Raw genomic sequence first — 19,859 nt, 5'->3', positions numbered from 1 at the left:
CAAGTAGAGCTGGCTGAACTTTCTCAGAAATGGCGATGCCAAGGACACTAACATGGGCAGGGTAACGGTAGGAGAACACGGTGCTACCAAGAAATGTGCCATAAGCACAAAGATAGAAACCTTCTGAACTGTTTTTCAGAATTGTTTTCCTTGAGATATAGTTACTATTTTTTTGAATATGTACATGAGATAAGTACTGTAGATACCTGGTCTCCTCCATGAAAAAAAGGACGGAGTTATTTTTATTGGGGTCAAGATTGATAATATCCCAAATATTCTACAAAGAACTCTTTGGAATTCTGGTGCTTAGAAATGAGAAAAAAATATGTAAACTCTAACTTTCACTTGTATTTAGAACAGTCGGGGAGAGGAAAAGGGATTAGTCTAATTTTAAAATGTTCTTCAATTAAGTTGGCATCATTAGAGTATCATTGGACTTGCATATTTTCAGCACAGATGGGGAAGTTACTGGATTAAATGAGGTGCCGGAGGGGCTCAGGATAAATGACCCCTGCCTTCAAACAATAAATGCAGCTTTGTTAATGCAGAGTAATGCTCTAGTACATTCATAACTCACTTAGAGATTCTAACAAACAAGACGTCATACAGCTATATAATATTTTCATGGCCCCAAAATGTAGATATTAATGATGTGCTGTTTTATGTTTTCAGTGTATTTTTCCATAATACTTGCTCTATGTGAGTAGCTCTGGTTAAAAAATGTAAATTAACATTGAACGGAGGGCAAGTCTTTTTTCCCAAGCCTGTCATCCCAATAAGCAAACCAGACCTTGCTACACAGCCTGGTCTGCAAGTTTTATCCCCTCCGAGACTTTACCCTTGACTTGGTTGCACTTATGGTATTAGATTCTAAGCTCCACAAGGCACCTGAAACATGAGGAGTTTCACTTCTGTATGTTTAGTACCTGCCCAAGGGCTTGTCACATGGTAAATTCCCACGATAGTAGAAAAGAGGGAGGAAGGGAGAAATGAGGAAAAAAAGCGGCAGAAGGAGGGAGGGTTCTATATTATATGCACACTGTGACCGAACTGCACACTGTTCGTAGCTCAAATAGTCATTGCTATCTCCCTGTGTCACATGTCGTGTGACTTATCCTGTTCTTAAGGTGACTATAACTAGGAAGCCAGCTATCATTTTAAACATTGGATCCCAACAAGTATCTACTCTGATCTGGTAGACGGTGCTTTATAAAATTCAGTGTTCAGAACATTTCAACTTACCCACCTCAGGCCATTTAAAAATTTTTTTAAAAATAAATTTCCTTAAGGGGCGGCTCGTTGGTCTACTGGGATGATTCTCGCTTTGGGCGCTAAAATAAATTTCCTTAAAAAGCAATGCATCTTTCCTGACTCCAAACACAAGGTAACACTGCAAGCTTTCTCTGTTCGGAATGGTCTCATGTTGAAATCCTGGATTCAGCCAGAGCAATACTTACGTCATGTTGCCGACACACCTGTACACATAAAGAAAGGCAGTCCCATGGACTGAAAGGAAACGGGCAAAGAATCTGGTTGGGAAAGGATTAGGTGACTGTGGAAGAGAAGGACTACTGGGCGTGAGCTTCACACTCTACTCTCACGGTGCACTTGCCGCAGAGAATTCTACAGGGTTCTTATTCCCCCTACAGGAAGCCCCTCTATGTTTCTGGCAGCAGCAAGTTTAGACGAGAACTCTCGGCACTCCGAGTTGTCATGTATTCCTTGAGCATGAGCAGTAAGTGCCTGCTGGGGTGTCTCCTCACTGGAAGTTTAAGTTGGCTCAGGCTACATTCTTAGTGTTGCCAGGGAAGATCAGCTGGCTCGCCGCTGAGTGCTCCCTAGGGTGCATTTCCTGGAGCGAATTTTTGGTCAAGCAACTGGTCCATGAACCATCAATTTCTGAAAGTTATCTTGCTACTATTTCATAGTTTACTGGACTTAGGGAGATACGGACATTCGCTAACAAAACTTACATGAAGGCAATGTATTAAATATTACCAATTATTAAACATAACCTGTAATATGACTATCCCATGGGCGAAAGGATCAGAATACATGCTGTGGTGTGATGGCACCTTCTGCTCCTATAATTAAACCATATAAAAAGCCAAATTTGCAGTCAGAATTGTGTTTGATTAACATGGGGTCAGAAAATGGAACATTAGCTTATATAATTCAAGGGGCTAATACTTTCCAACTGATAGTATTCAACATACCTATTTCTATAATATATCATATATAGATGGATGGATACATAGACAGATACACATACATAGATATAGATATACACACACAAGTGTATTATATACATATATATATTATATATTCACATACGTGGAAAGGTACTGGCAACCAGTAGCACACTGGAACCTGGGAAGTGGGGTTGCTTCTGCCCTTGGCTCTCAATTTAAAAGACCCCCCTCAGAACCTCTTATTCATATTCACAGGGCTAGGAGTCTGTGGCGCCACCAGGGGCTAGTGCCCACTCCCACTTTTTAAGACAATGTTTCAGGTATTCAAACTTCAAGTTTCTTGCCTGCTTGGCCCTGATCCTTCTTCAAGGACCTGTAAGGGCCTCTTGCCTAGATCTGTCCTCCTGAGGGTGGTCTCTGCCACTGTTACACACATCACTAGATTTCAAAGTTGTCACGGGGTAAACCAAGCTGAGAAATGTGGACTGAGGGATTGGGGGATGGGAAGATGGGGAACTGGGTGATAGGCATTAAGGAGGCACTTGATGTTATGAGCATTGGGTATTAAATGCAATTGACAAATCACTAAATTCTACCTCTGAAACTAATACGCTCTAAGTTAATTAAATTGAATTTAAATTAAAAAAGAAGAAAAAAAGAAATGTGCGCTGAGGCATGCACATAGGTGTGCAAAAGGCCTTTTTTGGTATCGTGAAATCAAGTGTGGGAGTAGACCAGGGTGATGGGGGGATGGGTTTTGTTGCCATGGGCTAGGAAAGTAGAGCCAGATCTCTCTGTGCTGCCAAGTTCCAGCATGAAGCTCTAAGGAGTTCTAGGAGTACTTAAATTCTAAGTCGAAACCTTCCCTTCCAGATCCTTATGGAGGCATATTTTGTCAGGATAGAAAGTACAACATATGTAAGCCTGTCTTAACTAGGTTCACCTTGCCCAGATATACCCCTAAGACATCTTGAGCCCCATCCCTCTCTTCTTTCCTCCCTCAGCACTTTTTTCCCTTAGCTATATTAATATCTAACTTTTTTCTTAGATATATTAATATCTAACTCTTGCTGTCTGTGTTATCTACTGTTGTATCTCCAGTTTCTGGAATAGTGTCTGGCACATAATTAAATGCTTAAAAATATTTATTGATTGAATTAATGAATAAAAGCTAATATAATAAATCTGGTTCAGGGCTAAGAAATAATTCTGTCTTTTCAGGGAGATTTAGTTATTATGATTGAACTATAGTTTAACTTATATGTGGAAAATTATTCATGACATTTGCGTTTTATAAATAAAGTGTTGGGTGTCATACTGATCTGCTTCCAAGTTCGTTTGAAATTGTTGGGGTATTTCTTTCTTTCTTTTTTCCTTAAGTTTGATAAACTTGAAGAAGATCCTATGGGAAGTGCCAGACTCCAGATGGGAACTGAAGGAAGGAGAGAGATTCCTTATCTCACCCAGAGGAAGTATGCTAGGCCATATAAGTTTGGAAGCAGGCAGGTTCCAGGTGCTTCTGCCAGTAGCTCCCTGTATAAATGATGGACAGGCAAACAGTAAAAGGCTGTTCTGAAGGGACATTGGGCAAGGTGAATGGTTGGTAGTGCATAACCAGATCTTGACAGCAGAGAGAGATGTAATTCATGAGGAGCTGAGAGACAATATTCACATCACTTACTAAAAGCAGTTAGGTAACAAGGAGATCATCTGAACAAAATGTCCTCTTTAAATGGACAGAATTACATTTGTTTTCCTGTCTCTTATAAATAAGTCATTGTCTGTCTTTTTGGATTTTATTTGGAGTTGAAGTAGGAAAAGTCTAGTGGATAAAAAAGAGGCATAGAGTTACAGTCTTGTGTCACTTACCAGTTCCTTTACATATTTCTTATGTGACATGGTAAGTTTCAAATCACCTTAGACTTTGTCATTGGATACATTCTAAATGAACTTTTACCCATTAAAGTATTTTACTGTAATATTAAACATGCTGTAGATTAATTTAATTATTAGTAGTGCATGACATATCAATAGTATGATAGCAAGATTATATTTGTTCTTTAAATTTGGGCAAAGAGCTAGGATCAGACATCCACTCAAGTACGAAAAATCTTTAAGAAATGAGAACTGTCAAAATATTGAAATAGTCAAAATATTGAAATATTCAAAATATTGAATTTTGTGAGAAACAGTAGTTCACTCACCTCCTTCAACTGTGGGAATATAATTATAATTTATTTGTCCATTCTACTGTTGGTGGACATGTTGGTTTATTTATTTTTTTTTTTTAGTTTTGCACTATTATGAATAGTGATGTTATGGATATTCATAAGTATGCCTTTTAATGGACATATGAGCACATTTGGGTTTGCTTTGTTATATGCCCATATTTATCTTCAGTAGCATATTCTCTCTTACAAAGAGTACATGAGGATGAAGAGAGCCAGGCCAAAAAAAAAAAAAAAAGTTACATAAAGTATGATTCTATTTTATATAAAATTTAAAGCCAGGTAAACTAATTGATGGTGACAGAATATGAATAATGGTTACTTCTAGGACTAAGTGACTGGGAAAGGACCCCCTAAATGGAGTTTTGGGGATGCTGCTAATGATCTATTTCTTCGTAGTTAAAAGGGTATTCCATTACAATTGCATCAAAAAGAATAAAACATTTAGGAGAAAATTTAACCAAGGAGGTGAAAGACCTATATACACTGAAGACTATAAGAGCTTAATGAAAGAAACTGAAGACACAAATAAATGGAAAGATATTCCATGGTTATAGGAGAATAGATATTGTTAAAATGTTTATACTACCTAAAGCAATGTAAAGATTCAATACAATCCTTATCAATAATCTAATGACATTTTTCACAGAAATGAGAAACAATTCTAAAATTTGTTTCTAAAACCACAAAGATTCCCTAGTCCAAGCATCAGAAAAAAACAAAACAAAACAAAACAAAACACCAAAGACATCATGCTCCCTGATTTCAAATTACTAAGCTATAGTAATCAAAGTAGTATGGTATTGGCATAAAAACAGATATAGATCAATGGAATCTAATAGAGAGCCTAGAAATAGACCCACACATATATGGTTAATTAATTTACGACAAAAGGGCAAAGAATATACAACGGGGAACAGTGTCTTCAGTAAATGGTTTTGGGAAAACCAAACAGCCATATGCAAAAGAATGAAACTGGGCTATTATCTTACACCAAACACAAAATATCATTTCAAAATGGATTTAAGACTTGAATGTAAGACAAGGAACTACATACTCCTAGGAGAAAACAGGTGGTAAGCTCCTTGACATCTTTCTTGATGATGATTTTTTTTTATTTGACACCAAAAGTAAAAGCAATAAAAGCAAAAGTAAACAAGTAGGACAACATCAAACCAAAACAACTTCTTCATGACAAAAGAAATCATCAACAAAATGAAACAGCAACCTACTAAATGGGAAAAAATATTGGCAAATTATACATCTGGTAAGGGGTTAATATCCAAGATATATAAGAAGATCATACAACTCAATAACAAAAGAACAAACAATCCAAGTAAAGATGGGAAGGAGGACTGAATAGAAATTTTTCCAAAGAGATGCTGATGGGCAACAGACAAATGAAAAGGTGTTCCACATCACTCACTCAAGGAAATGCAAATCAAAGCCACAGTGAGATACTACCTCACACTGATTAGAATGGCTGTTATCAAAAAGATAAGACATAACAAGTGTTGACAAGGATGTAGAGAAAAGGCAGCTCTTCTGCACCATTGCTGGGGATGTAAATTGGTAGAGCCACTATGGAAAAAATTATAGTGTCCTTAAAAAATTAAAAATGGGGCTACCATATGTCCCAGCAATTTCATGTTTGGATATTTATCTCAAAAAGATACCCACACTCCCACGTTCACTATAGTATTATTTACAGTAGCCAAGATATGGAAACAGCCTGCATTTGCACTGGTGGATGAAGGCATAGAGAAAACATGATGTATATCATATATAAAATGGAATATTATTCAGCCATTATAAAGAAGGAAATCCTGCCATTTGCAACAACATGGATGGACCCTAGTACATTATGCTAAGTGAAATAAGTCAGACAGAGAAAGACAAATACCATATGATTTCAATTATATGTGGCATCTTAAAAACAAAAACAAAAACAAAACTCATGAATACAGAGTGCAGATTAAAGTTTCCTAGAGGTTGGGGGTGGTGTGTGTGGGCAAAGTGGATAACACACGTCAAAAGGTACAAACTTCCAGTTAGAAAATAAATGTTTTGGGTTGTGATGTACAGCAGGGTGACTGCAGGTAATAATACCATATTGTGTATTTAATAGTAGTTAAGAGAGTGGATCTTAAATGTTTTCATCACAAGAACAAAAAAGTTGTAACTATGTGAGATGGTGTATGTGAACTATACTTATCATTTGGTGGTGATCATTTCACAATATATACAAATATTGAATCATTCTCTTGTACATCTGGAACTAATGTATTGTATGTCCATTATACCTTAATAAATTAAAAAATAATAAATCATATAGACAGATGGCCCTCAAGAACAGACAAAAAAAAGTGGGGGGATGAGTTCACATTCTGGACATTTATCAAGCTATGCATTTATGATTTGTGAAAATTTCTACATGTGTGATACTTCAGTAAAAACTTATTTTAAAATATTTCTGTTAAATATGCTGCTTTGCTGTGAGAGAGAGCTTGTCTTCATTAGAGATATTTTTAAAATAAGGTGGACAAGCAGTTGGTAGAAAATTTACATGTTTGATGGTAAATTGGAAGAAATGACTTTCAGGTTTCCTTTTACCTTTGATTTTGTAATTTTCTGATGCTAGGCAAAAGTTTTCCAGTATCTTCACACATTCTTCATATAACTTGGTTTCCTATCCATTTACCATCCTTCACCAAGTTCTTCAGAAGGCAAACCGTTCCCCAGGAACAGAGTTTTTGGCTTTTTTGTTCTAATTACCATGCTGTATCCTCAGATTGTATGAAATTTTATTGAAGTGTTTTGGTACATCTGCTGTGGGTCTTTTGTCAGACAGTTCTCAGGAGCAGAAAAACGGCAGCCCGTTCACCCTTAGTGTGCATGCTCCTTTTTCTCACTTTCCAGGCTCCGCCAATTGTTCAGTGTGTCGGGAGTGCTGTTGACATGTTGTTTGCTAGTTTAGTCCTTTTAATTTTGTGCGTGTGAAGGGAATACTAATAGAAATGGGAAACAAATGAAAAGTTAAAAGGAAAGAAGATGAAATACAAATGTAAGGAAAAAATCCTTTTCTAACAAAGCGATGCTAGAAGTAATTTGATGGAGTAAGCCACAGTACAGGATCCTAAGTGTTATGCAAAGGGTGAATTTAAAGTGAGAGCAAACTATGACAGAGGGACAGTCACTTCTCGAGATGCCATGGTAGACTAGAGTATGGAGTATCACTACATTTTAAAATCTTGCTTGGAAGCCACTAAGAGAACCTAAAATACAAACAGTGTATAATAAAAACAAAATAAAGAGTTCAGGAATCTTCCTGAAGATTAAAATGCAAAAGAAAGAAAGAAAGAAAGAAAGAAAGAAAGAAAGAAAGAAAGTTAGGAAGGGAGAAGAGAAGAGAAGAAAAGAAAAAAGAGAAGAAAATTAACAATTTATACCTTTATGGGCGAGTTGGAGCTTAGAAAATGTCATGCATTAACACAGCTCTTGTTTATAAATGCAGTTGACTACTTTTGTTTTGTCTTCTATGAGACCTTCCTATGTCCATACAGTCTGAACTTCCCTCTCCTGCCCCCCTTTTTTCTGGCATTAATGGATTTCTGTCACTTGCAACCAAAGGAGTACTAGTACTCAAACTGGCAAGTGTATGAGAAAACAAACTCAGAGAAAATACGAAACGGACTCATGAGACTGGATACAGAGCATTTTCCTATTCCAGAATGAAAAGCTGTAAATCTTTGGAAGCAATAACCTGATCTTTCTCTTGGAATCAGATATACTACGCTCTTTGAGGATGAAAGTGTAAGAATTTTGTGGTAAATTGTTAGGTGAGCATACATTACTGAATATTTCTGATGGCCTCCATTGATATATTTCAAAAGGGCAAGAAGTTCCTGTCCAGTTACTTTGCTAAGAAATAGAACCAGAAACAATAGGAAAAGTATATAACTTTGTTACAAGGAAGATCTGAAACTGCTTAAGAACAGATAATCATTGGTCTTTCTGAGCTGCAATATTAGTATAGTGTTTTCTAAAGGATCCTGCTTCGGATGGTAAGGATAACATAGGATTGGGATTTGAAATGGGAATATACAGAAAAGGAGGAGTTGAATCAGAGAACACCAACTTCATATTCTCTCTTTCCTCATACCTCGCAAAGCTCATCTTGCTAATTGCTATAGTATATAGTTCTGGTTGGAAATTAACCTTGATATATAGCGATGTAGATTTAAATTAGTTAAAATTAAATAAAATTCTTCTTCTACCCACTTAAACCTGGTGATTCACAGACCTGTACCCCTGGGGATAAAAATATATGTTTATAAAAAATAAAAAAATTATAAAAAAAAAAAAAATTAAATAAAATTAAGAATTTAGTTCCTTGCTGGTACTAATCACTTGTCAAATGTCCGTAGTACCTGCCATATGGGACAGAACAAAAGAAGAACATTTTTTTCAATGTAGAAACTTATACTGGACAGCACTGATCTAGAACAAATGAATTTATAAGGAAGAATTTTAGCTGCCCCAAAACAGTCTATCAGGCTTTATTGGTGCTCCAAAGCTGGTAACTTTAAGCAGAAATTAGGATTTTTGGACACAGTCACTTAGGTTTGTAGTTCCGCCTAGATTAGACTGTAAGATTTCCTATATTGCTCATTAGCTAAGAGTGTCTACAACAATGATAGTAAGCAACGGTTGCTTAAATTCTTAGGGTGGTATATGATCACAAGACTGAAAAAAAAAAATGACTGTTTTTTCCAGCTTCATTAAGTAATTTGTAGTCACCAAAACTACCACTAGGAAAATTGAACAGCTAAGTTAGGACAACCTAAGAGAGTATTACAATGCCTATTTTATGGCTGGCCCTGAAAAATGCAAGGGAAATCTTCTTGGGAAGCTATTTTGGGGTCTATATTAACCAATTTTAGGATTTGTCAATTTTCAAAGATGTTAGTCACTTATCCAATATTCATTTTGCTATTGCCATCTGTAAGTGTCCAAGGTCTGGTGTGTTCCCATTTTTAATTTTTTAAAATGGGAACATTCACTGCTTCTATCCTTCTCCCCCACCCCCAACACACACTATATATTGGACTACACTGAAGAAGGATGCAAAGCCCCATATATTTTGTGCTCTTCAAGAGCCATGTCTGGGTCTGAGTCACCTAGAGAAGGAATCCTGAATTGCTGAACTTAAAATGATCATATCACTCTGTAATTAACAGAATGCAGTCTTGAGGTATCTCCTTTTTAGTTGGGTTGAGTAGATTTGGGATTCTATATGGAACAGGTAAATCATGTTAAACATGGGCTCATCAGGAATTGAGTATGAAAAAGAGGAGATGCTCATGTTAAACGCAGCCATAGAGTAGAATGAATAGTGGAAAACATTTTAGTTGTGGGAAATCCCAGATTGGGTTCTAACGTCTCTCAATGATCTGACATATGCTTGTTTGTTTGTTTGTTTGTTTGTTTTTAAACATAACCCTAATTCTTGGCTCCTGTAGATTGGCTAAGCAAGAGCTTATCCTAAAGCTTTTCTTAGGCTCTACCCTGTAGCCAGAGATGATCCGTCTAAGGATGAACACCTGATCTGGGCATGACAAAATGAAATATAAAAGTCAAGAATATGATCATGATCAGTCCACCAGGGAAAATAATATTGGATTAGGAACAAGGAAACCCAAGTTTTAGTCATAACTCTGTCAGTATATTCAGCCTGGAACAAGTCACTTTATCTCCCTGGACCTACGTTTCTTCACATGTAAAAAATGAGAGTTTGGTACTAAAAATACCATTATTTCCTAGTGTGTTTTCTATGGAATGTTAATGAGCACCATACAAAGAAAAAAAAAAAAAAGCTGTGCTGGTCAGATCTATGTTTACCAAAGTTCCTTTGCAACAAGACTTCTCAGATTATTTAATTATAATAACATGCATTGTGAATCTTCTAGAAAGACCTAAATATGCAGTTTCTTTGGTATCATGCCATTTTCCCCCATGGAGCCTTCAGGGGGTAGTGTTTCCATTTGGAGAAATGTAGGTTAAGATCTTTTCTAAGATCCTTCTGCCTCAAGATACCATGGATTTCATGAACAGCTTTCTCTAGCTTATGGTACAGCCCAGTGGGGAAGAGAGCATTTAACGTCCTGCCTATATAGTTTGAAAACAGCCCCTTACTTCAGTCAGAAATCTTGTAAGGCACCCAGATGTGTTGCTTGCATGTTGCCAAACAGGCAGCTTGACTGGATTTTTGTTCAAATCAGGCGAGCCTGTTGGCATGGAGTAGACACAGAGAGAGTGTGCATTCCTGGGCTCCGTTTCCATTAGCCACGCAGCAGCTGAAGTTCATGGCTAAACTGTTCTTCATCTTAACTGGGCATGTGTCCAGATTAAAGAAGGGAACAGAAGGGGTGATATATTCCCCCTTTAGGATCTGAAGGACAGCAGGCTACTACCCATTTTAACTAAAGGAAAACTAGGGGCTTGTGCCCAGGATTCTAACATTTGGAGAAATTTGAAAGGTCATCTCATCCAGCTACTCATGGATGCTTGACTTCTTTCCGCCACTGTGTTAGACGTTTCCATTGACAAAAAACACACTATCAAGCCAACCAATGTACACAAAGAGATGGAATGCAGAAAAGGTTCCTTTATTTTGGGGTAAAATGTGACCCCCTCTGGATTTTATCTGTTTGTATTTTGACCTTCCAGAGTCATTCAGAATAAGCCGAAGCTCCTTTCACTTGATGGCCTTTTAAAACTCAGAGCATGGGTCATCTTGTAGTTCTGAAAATCAGATAAAACACCAGTGAGCCTTTTGTGGAACAGTTCAGTAGCATGAAGGACACATATAGAATATAATATTTACTACGTCGTACAGCCTTTTACACTGTCTTCATCTCCCAAAGTTTGGGTACGTAAATGCTTGCTTAGGTCACTGGATAACTTAATATTAAAAGAATATCTCTATAGCTAATTATATACCATGTGTATAACATAGTGCTTTGGTTAGCATATAATATAAATAGTATAATTGACTTTGAGCAACAAGATAGAAACTTTAAATTATATATGCAGCTGCTGAAATAAAACCACATACTGACAGTGAGTTATTGTCTGAAGGTGAACTATAGAATAAGCTCTGTAATGGTCAGTGGTTAAAGAACTCAGAGGAGGGGCCCTCCCAGGGATTTGATATAGGACACTGTTTGATCTGTTGCCAGCTTGGTCACAGATATCGATTACAGCAAATTCTATGAGATATGCATATCATTAACTTAGTAACATAATATTTTGGTCTCTGTGGTGTTTCTCTTAGTGTATAAATGTAGCTAACATGTGTCTCTGCCAGTGAGAGAGATTTTTTTAGGTGAATCACCATAAAACTTGGGGGGACTAAAGAGTTTTCAAATGTTTTAACTATCGAAACTAGACATGCATTAATCAATCCTTTTTGAAGTTCTTCAAGAATCACTTTATACTCTAATGAACTTGAGGGAAAAAAATTAAATGCTTATGGTTACAATGAAGAGCTGTTCATTTGACTAAAGCTCTTCTCGACTCAAATGCCAGCAAGACAAGTAAACGTTTCTAGAATCTTTGGTTTAACAGATTTTGTTAATTTTTTTTTCCTGTTCAGAGGAGAATTCAGTATATTTTGAACATGTCCTGAGGAAAATTTAGGCCAAATGATTTTTCTTTCCACTTCAGTTATTTTGAGATCATCCTTACTAGAATCCATCTGTATTACCTCAGAATAGAGGTTCTTTGTTATTATCTTGTCATTTACTTCAAACCACCATGCCATTTATTGAAAAATTGTTTACTAATGATTTATCAGAGATAAACATTTCTCTTTATATTAAGAAATTTGCATACTTTCTAGATACTTTGGTTCTTTATTTTCTTTATTTTTTTATTTTTTATAAACATATATTTTCATCCCCAGGGGTACAGGTCTGTGAATCGCCAGGTTTATACACTTCACACTTTCTAGATACTTTGAATTCAAAAATCTTGCAGAATCGTTTGTCTTCATTCTTTTTCAAGTATTGAATTTTGTTTGTTGTCATGGAACGAAAACATCACTTAAAATTACCAACGATGATCTGACAAAAGTATGTATATAATATAAACACATATAAAACATATATCTATTTAATAAGGATATTAAATAGATAATAAATGTATAAAATATTATATATATAACAACATGTATCTAAAAATTGAATAGGTCTTTATCATTATCTGTGAATTTTCCATCCAATGCAGGAATATAAAGAGTTCCTGACAGAGTTCCTGATACCCAATCTTCCTTTCTTCTTTCCTTCCTTCCTTTCTTCCATTTATCTGTTAAGTTGATAGAGAGAAAGGAATTTTAGCATCAATTTTCAAACTCCACTGGACAGCACAATGAGAACAGGTGTTCACTTGAACATTTACCAGGGTTCTACCATAGGAGAGGAACCCTGAAACTATGAAATTCAAAGCTTATATAGGGTGGCTGGCACATGAGTTCATCCTCTCTTCCAGAAAGAAGGTTTTCACTCTGGAATGTAAACAAATCTTCCCTTGGGAGAAGACAGAAATTGCCTGGGTTTTTACAACCCTAGGAGGTAAACAAATGGTGCTGGGGTGGATACGTCCTGAAACTTATTCACCATATACTATCACTTCCATCTCTCACATGTTTTCTATTCAGTCATCCTTTAACTAAGTTTACTTATATTGTGTCTCAGATAGCCTGGTCTATGTAGAAACATGGAAATATTCATGGAGGTCCAAAGAGCAACCATTCATCCATGCAACCAAAGGCTCTTGAGCTCTTTATAGATCTTCTTCTAAGCATGAACATGCTACATCGATTAAAGGTAAAGAAACATAAAACATAGTCATTGCCCTCTGGATATGCACAATATGGAGTTTGTTTTCTCCACTCTACAATGTAGAGTTGCAGAGGTTATTACTTCATAATGCAATTCATTGTATTCTTGAAATGTTCAAATTGTTAATAAGTTCTTCATTACAGGAAATATAAGTCTAGTTCTCTGTAATTTCAAAAGCTTAATATTCTTTTTAGACCCACTAAAGTAACTTAAAAAATCAAATTCTAGCTCTATTGGTAGCTACTCAGCTATTTGAAAAATTTTAAAAATGTTGACACTCTCTCACCTAAATATTTTTTCTCCTGTGCTAAACATCTCTAGATCATTGGACTGCTTCTTCTTCTTTTTCTTTTTAATCAGTAAAGCTTATTTAAGTGTTTCTTGTTAAAAATAATTTCTAGGCACTTCACCACCCTGGTTATTTTATTCATTATGCTTCAGTTTGTCAATGATCCACTTAAAAGAAACATTTCTTTAAAAAATTTTAAAAAAAAGTTTTAGGCATTTTTCTGACCAATGCTGGATACAGAAAAGCAACTATTACCTCCTTTTATATGCATCTGACACAACCTATCTTGACTTTCACCCTATTAAATTGCTTTTCAGAGCTGTCTTTTTTAAAATTAAATAAATTATTTATAAAGGATCGTGACTCTATTCATAAATACTGCTTGATAATAACCATTGCAAAACAGTAGAAAATATTACTTAGAGTTGTTATTATGCTAAATTCATTCTTGGTAATCATTGCCATAATGTAAAAATAGTTTGTAAGTCATCATCAGTTCTTTGTAATAGTTTGTTGCTTATAAGTATTGATTGATCCAGTTTAATTTTACTCCTAATATAACTAGACCAAGTACTGTTTTTTCAGTTATCAAGTTACCCTATAGAATATATTCATGGGTGAAAATTGTGTATTTTTTTAAACAAAGCATTTGAATTTATATTCTCTATGTTTAATCTGATTTTATAGACACTCTAATAATTTATTTGGAATCTAATTTTCAATTCATAGTAGAAATATAAGATCCATTTAAGGTAAATTGAATATAACAATTATTATGATATTATGGAAAAATACTTAAAACACATTAGCATGAAGATTTAAAATTCATTCAACAGCAAATATCTGTAAAGTACTTGTATGTTCAGCACAGCACTTGAGGAGTAAGGATATAGAGAGAATCTCTACCACCATGGAGCTTACGTTCTGGTGATGGAGACAGTATAAACAAGATCAAATAAATAAAGTGTATTGTATTTAGCTAATGAAAAGTGCTAAGGGGAAAACTAAAGCAGAGAAGAGAGAAAGAAGTGCAGAAGTCGGGTGGAGCAAACTGAAATTTTAGAGAGGTTCCAAGGTCTCCTGGAAGCTGCCGTCCTAGTGTTGGCTTCACTTTCAAATTAGAGATCCCTTTGAAATTAAAGATTTTAGGAAATATCCTTTAATAATTTAGTTTGTTGTTGATGTTTTTTCAATTCAGGGATTCTCTTTTCTCTTCTCTGGTCTTTCTTTTCTTCCCTCCTCATAAGCTTCGCCATTATAAGAGACAGTTCACGTGGGAAAATATAAGGTCCCCATTTGATGGGAATTCTTAGCAATTTTGCAAGTGGACACAAGTTACACTAGAAAAAAAAAATCTCAGTCCAAGAAAGAAAGAATGTGTGAAAATATGACAACTTGGAATTAAAATGAGGAAATCCCAGATGTTCTGAGGCTGTTTGTGTTTAGCCATGACAACATGAAATCAATTCAGAAGCATTTGTCATTTTTTTATCCTAGAATGGCTTTCCCCCAACACCATCCAGTGCTGAGCCATATATCTCTGTGCTCTTGCATGTGTGCTCAGAAAATGCAAGTGTATTTTCTATTAGCCTGAACAATCCAAAACAAGGAGGACAAACAGACTTCAAGGAATATAGCACATTTTATTACAATTCCAAAACAAATTGTTTTTGAGTTATTCCTTTCCCTGGCACAAATAATTATGAGTTGATTGAATGCAGATATGTTTGCAAGTGACATCACTGGCTATTTTGAGGAAAATAGGAGATAATATGAGCATGACTCTTGATATTTCACTGTACCCACATTTTGAAATTCTGCACAAAACCTCATCGCTGAGGTCACATCTTTTTTTCCCCCATGCAGTCTATGCTGACCACACCAGGCTACCTTGAAATCTCCATCCTCTCCTGCACTGGCACTTACCATACATGTCGGGATTTGTGAAATGTTCATGTTTTGCCCTATTCTTCTATTATGTAAGGTCCTTAACGATAACCTTCTCTTATGCATTTCCTATATCTTCCATTGTACCTAACACTGAAGTCTTGCTCAACGATTACCTTCTTGTCAATGAATTGATTCTTCTTACGTTTCTTGTAGCAGCCTACTTTCCGTTCAGCTTGCTATCAGTGCAGTGTAACTACTGATGGTTGGAAATGACAGCAGCAACTTGATCAGTTGGAGTCCTGAAATCAGGGATGGGGTTGGGGATGAGGGGGAAAAGAAAGACTTTTAACCAAATCTTCAGGCAACTGCCTTTCCGAAGAAGGGAATCGCAGACAACAGACAGCAATAGTTTCAGCCTCAATAAGAACAGCTTTGCTCTCTTTCTTCTCGTTTCTTTCTTTTCCATAACCATGAGAAATTTAGGAAAGACTTCTGGCATGATTGTAATCTTCCAGCCATCCTGACACCATCAGGAAATAGTCATTCTAGTGCCAAGGCAAGCCATGACTCCAGGCCAACATAGAGAATGATCTAAAAGCAAATATATATTGGAGCTTTGACATATGACTTTATTTTCTTTTTGTAGATTTAGCTCCTCCCCCATAATATTGAACTTGGATTCCTATTTATAAGGTGGAGTCTCAAGACCTGTGCTTAAGAGAACTTATATAAAATTATTATTCAACAATATAAAATATTTCTTCTATTGAATTCTATTTTGTATTAGAGAGAAAAGTTGGAAGATTCCATTGTAAAACTGAACATTTTCTATCTTTAATCAAACTTTTGGGGAGAGTTAGTTGGCTGGGGGTACTATAGCAATGCAATTCTCTTACTTGTCTCTTTCCCACTTGCCCCTTTTTCTACCTTTCCCAGACCTACAGTGTAGTAACCCTTCTTCTTCCTTTTTTTTTTTTTTTTGAAGATTTATTTATTTATTTATTTGACAGACATAGATCACAAGTAGGCAGATAGGCAAGCAGAGAAAGAAGGGGAAGCAGGCTCCCCACTGAGCAGAGAGCCTGATGCAGGGCTCAATCCCAGGACCCTGGGATCATGACCTGAGTGGAAGGCAGAGGCTTTAACCCACTGAGACACCCAGGAACCCCTCTAGCAACCCTTCTAATTGCTTCCCTGAATCATTTTATTTTGTGATTGCTTCTTTCTCTGTGAATCCCAAGCCTCCTATGCATCATCTAACATATTCCCCATAGTTACTGCAACCTACTTTTCCATATAATTCAGCCAAAATTTACCTGTATATTCTAGATCTTGATTTAATTTCATCATTCTCCATTTCATTCCCCACCCCTAAACTGCTGAGGATAACTGCTTAACTCTGGAGATGTCACCGAATATATGACCCAGTGCTGCTGGTCCATTAGGACAACTCAACAATCCGTGAATAGTTCTGAGGTTAGTCCCTTCTTCCATCTCTTCCTTGTCCCATTTATAATCCCTCAAGGTTCTCTTGGAGAGAGGAGTTCATATATCTCCTCCCTCTGTACGTGATAGCATGTTCTTCTGTAGTCTTTTTTTTTTTTTTTAAAGATTTTATTTATTTATTTTTCAGAGGGAGAGCGAGCACAGGCAGACAGAGTGGAAGGCAGAGTCAGAGGGAGAAGCAGACTCCCCGCGGAGCAAGGAGCCCGATGTGGGACTCGATCCCAGGATGCTGAGATCATGACCTGAGCCGAAGGCAGCTGCTTAACCAACTGAGCCACCCAGGCGTCCCTGTAGCCTTGAGCTTAAACATCGAAAGCCATGTTTTCTCCTGTCCCTGCTAAGGTTTCCCTTTCTGATTTCCTTTTCCCAAGTTCCTGCCCTTGTTCAAACCTTGCCTTTCTATCTCGTTCCCTCCCTGTACTTTTAAAACTGAGGCCTGCCATGGGTTATCTTCTCCACTGTTTCAAGACCTCCCCTCTACTGATTCTGTCCATATCACACTTAAGTATGTTCAGGTCACTTCTATAAAATGTAAGTTCCTGCCCTCTGGATACTATCTTGAGCTTCACTTCCATTCAAACTTTAGCTTATAAAAAGAACAATCTACATGGCTTCCTGTTTAACTTCCTCCCATTTTATTAATTTAATAAAAAGACATTTTATTTAAGTACACATATGGAAAGTACAAAAGTCAGGTACAACTCAATGAATTTTCATAAATGTATCTCTTCCAACACCAAGAAGTCCCTTTTGTGTGGGACATATGGGTGGTTCAGTAGGTTATGCATCTGACTCTTGGTTTCAGCTGAGGTCATGAACTCATAGGTCATTAGGTTAAGCCCCAGGTCAGGCTCTTCATTCAGTGGGGAGCCTGCTTGAGGATTCTGTCTCTCCTTCTCCCTCTGCCCCACCCCCATTCATGCTCTTTTGCTCTCTCTCTTGTTCTCTCTCTCTCTCTCTCTCTCTCTCTCTGTCTAAAATAAATAAATAAATCTTAAAAAAGAAAAAAGAAGTCCCTTTTGTGGTTACTGGCAGACATTATGACTTTTTTTAAACCATTCCTTTTCTTTATTTTTTAATTTTTTTAAAATTATGAAATATAACATAAATACAGCAAAGTGAACAAAATATAAATGTACAATTTAATGGAATGTTATAAGGTTACTGTGTAAAGAAGTAAGATACTGGTAAAGAAGTAAGATACTGTCAATTGCCCAGAAGCACTCAGCCACAGCCTACTCACAAGCTATCCAGGGAGAACCATCACCTTGGCTTCTACAGTAATCACTTCTTGCTTGTCTTTACATTATTGCTGCCTATGTGTTTTTCCATAAACAAGATAGTTTAATGTTTTTCTTTTTCTTTTTTTTTAATTTTTTATTTTTTATAAACATATATTTTTATCCCCAGGGGTACAGGTCTGTGAATCACCAGGCTTACACACTTCACAGCACTCACCAAAGCACATACCCTCCCCAATGTCCTTTTCTTTTTTTTTTTTAATATTTTATTTATTTATGTGACAGACAGAGATCACAAGTTTGTAGAGAGGCAGGCAGAGAGAGAAGGGGAAGCAGGCTTCCCGCAGAGCAGAAAGCCCGACGCGGGGCTTGATCACAGGACTCTAGGATCATGACCTGAGCTGAAGGCAGAGGCTTTAACCCACTGAGCCCCACAGGTATCCCTAATGTTTTTCTTTATTTAAATGGAATCATATGTTGCATATATTGGGGTATCTGACCTCTTTTGTTCAATAAAAATTATGTTTAAAAGTTTACCTTTTTTTTTTGAAAGCTTGGAAATAGTCTTTATTTTGGGCAAGTACATGCTCAGGTACAGTTTCTATTACTCTAGAGGAAGGGAGGAATTGAAATGGAATTGGCACACTCTCTCAAGAGTTACACTTCTCTGCTTAATGAAAGGCAAGTGTGAGGTGGTAGCTGAAATAGTTTATCATTTTTTGATAAAGAACTACTTCACTATTTCATCCTTTTTGGTTTTGTTCCTGTTCTGTGGCACCCTATACCTTTAAAGCACACTTTTCTATGGGGTCTAAATATATGATTAAAATTGTTAAGGCATGAGATCTATAAATCTCCAACTTTACAAAAAAAAGACAGATGATCTTCCAAGGGATTTAGCCAATTTGTGTTGTTCTCAGCAGTGAATTTACTGCTTGCTCCACATTCTTACCATTTGATATTGTCAAATTTTCTTTATTATTGTTCAGCCAGTCAAATTCAGATTGACTTTCTTTTGGACAGTCGGCTTAAGCTCTTTCCCTGTGTTGTATAGGCTTACTCTTTGTTTTTCCTCTTTTGCTTATAAGTTTGTTGCACTTCTTTGTATATTACATCTCTTTGTATATATCTACAGATATGACTCTTTGGTGAGCTATATGTATTACATGTATTATTTTCTGTGACCTGCCATTTCACTTTCTTTGTTGTATCCTTTGATAAATAATTTTTTCAATTTTGAATATCATGAAAGTATTAATGTTTTTGTAGCAGTCTGTCACTAACACAAGTACCTGGTTTTATCTATATCATTTCTTTTTTGTTTTGCTTTATTTGGAGAGTTTTTTGTTTGCTTAGTTTCAGGAATAGAATTTAGTGATTCATTAGTTGCATACAACACCCCTTGTTCATTATATCCTTAATGCCCATCACCCAGTTACACCGCCCCCCCACCCACCTCCCATTCAGCAACCCTCAGTTTGTTCCCTGTAGTTAGAAGTCTCATGGTTTGCCTCCCTCTCTGGTTTTATCTATTTTATTTTTCCTTCCCTTTCCCAATGTTCGTCAGTTTTGTTTTTTAAACTCCACATATGAGTGAAATCATGTGGTAT

This window comes from Mustela lutreola, chromosome 14 (genome assembly GCF_030435805.1).
Source record: "Mustela lutreola isolate mMusLut2 chromosome 14, mMusLut2.pri, whole genome shotgun sequence".
Classification (NCBI taxonomy): domain Eukaryota; kingdom Metazoa; phylum Chordata; class Mammalia; order Carnivora; family Mustelidae; genus Mustela; species Mustela lutreola.
The sequence above is the reverse complement of the archived record's forward strand: the minus strand, read 5'-3'. Positions refer to the sequence as shown.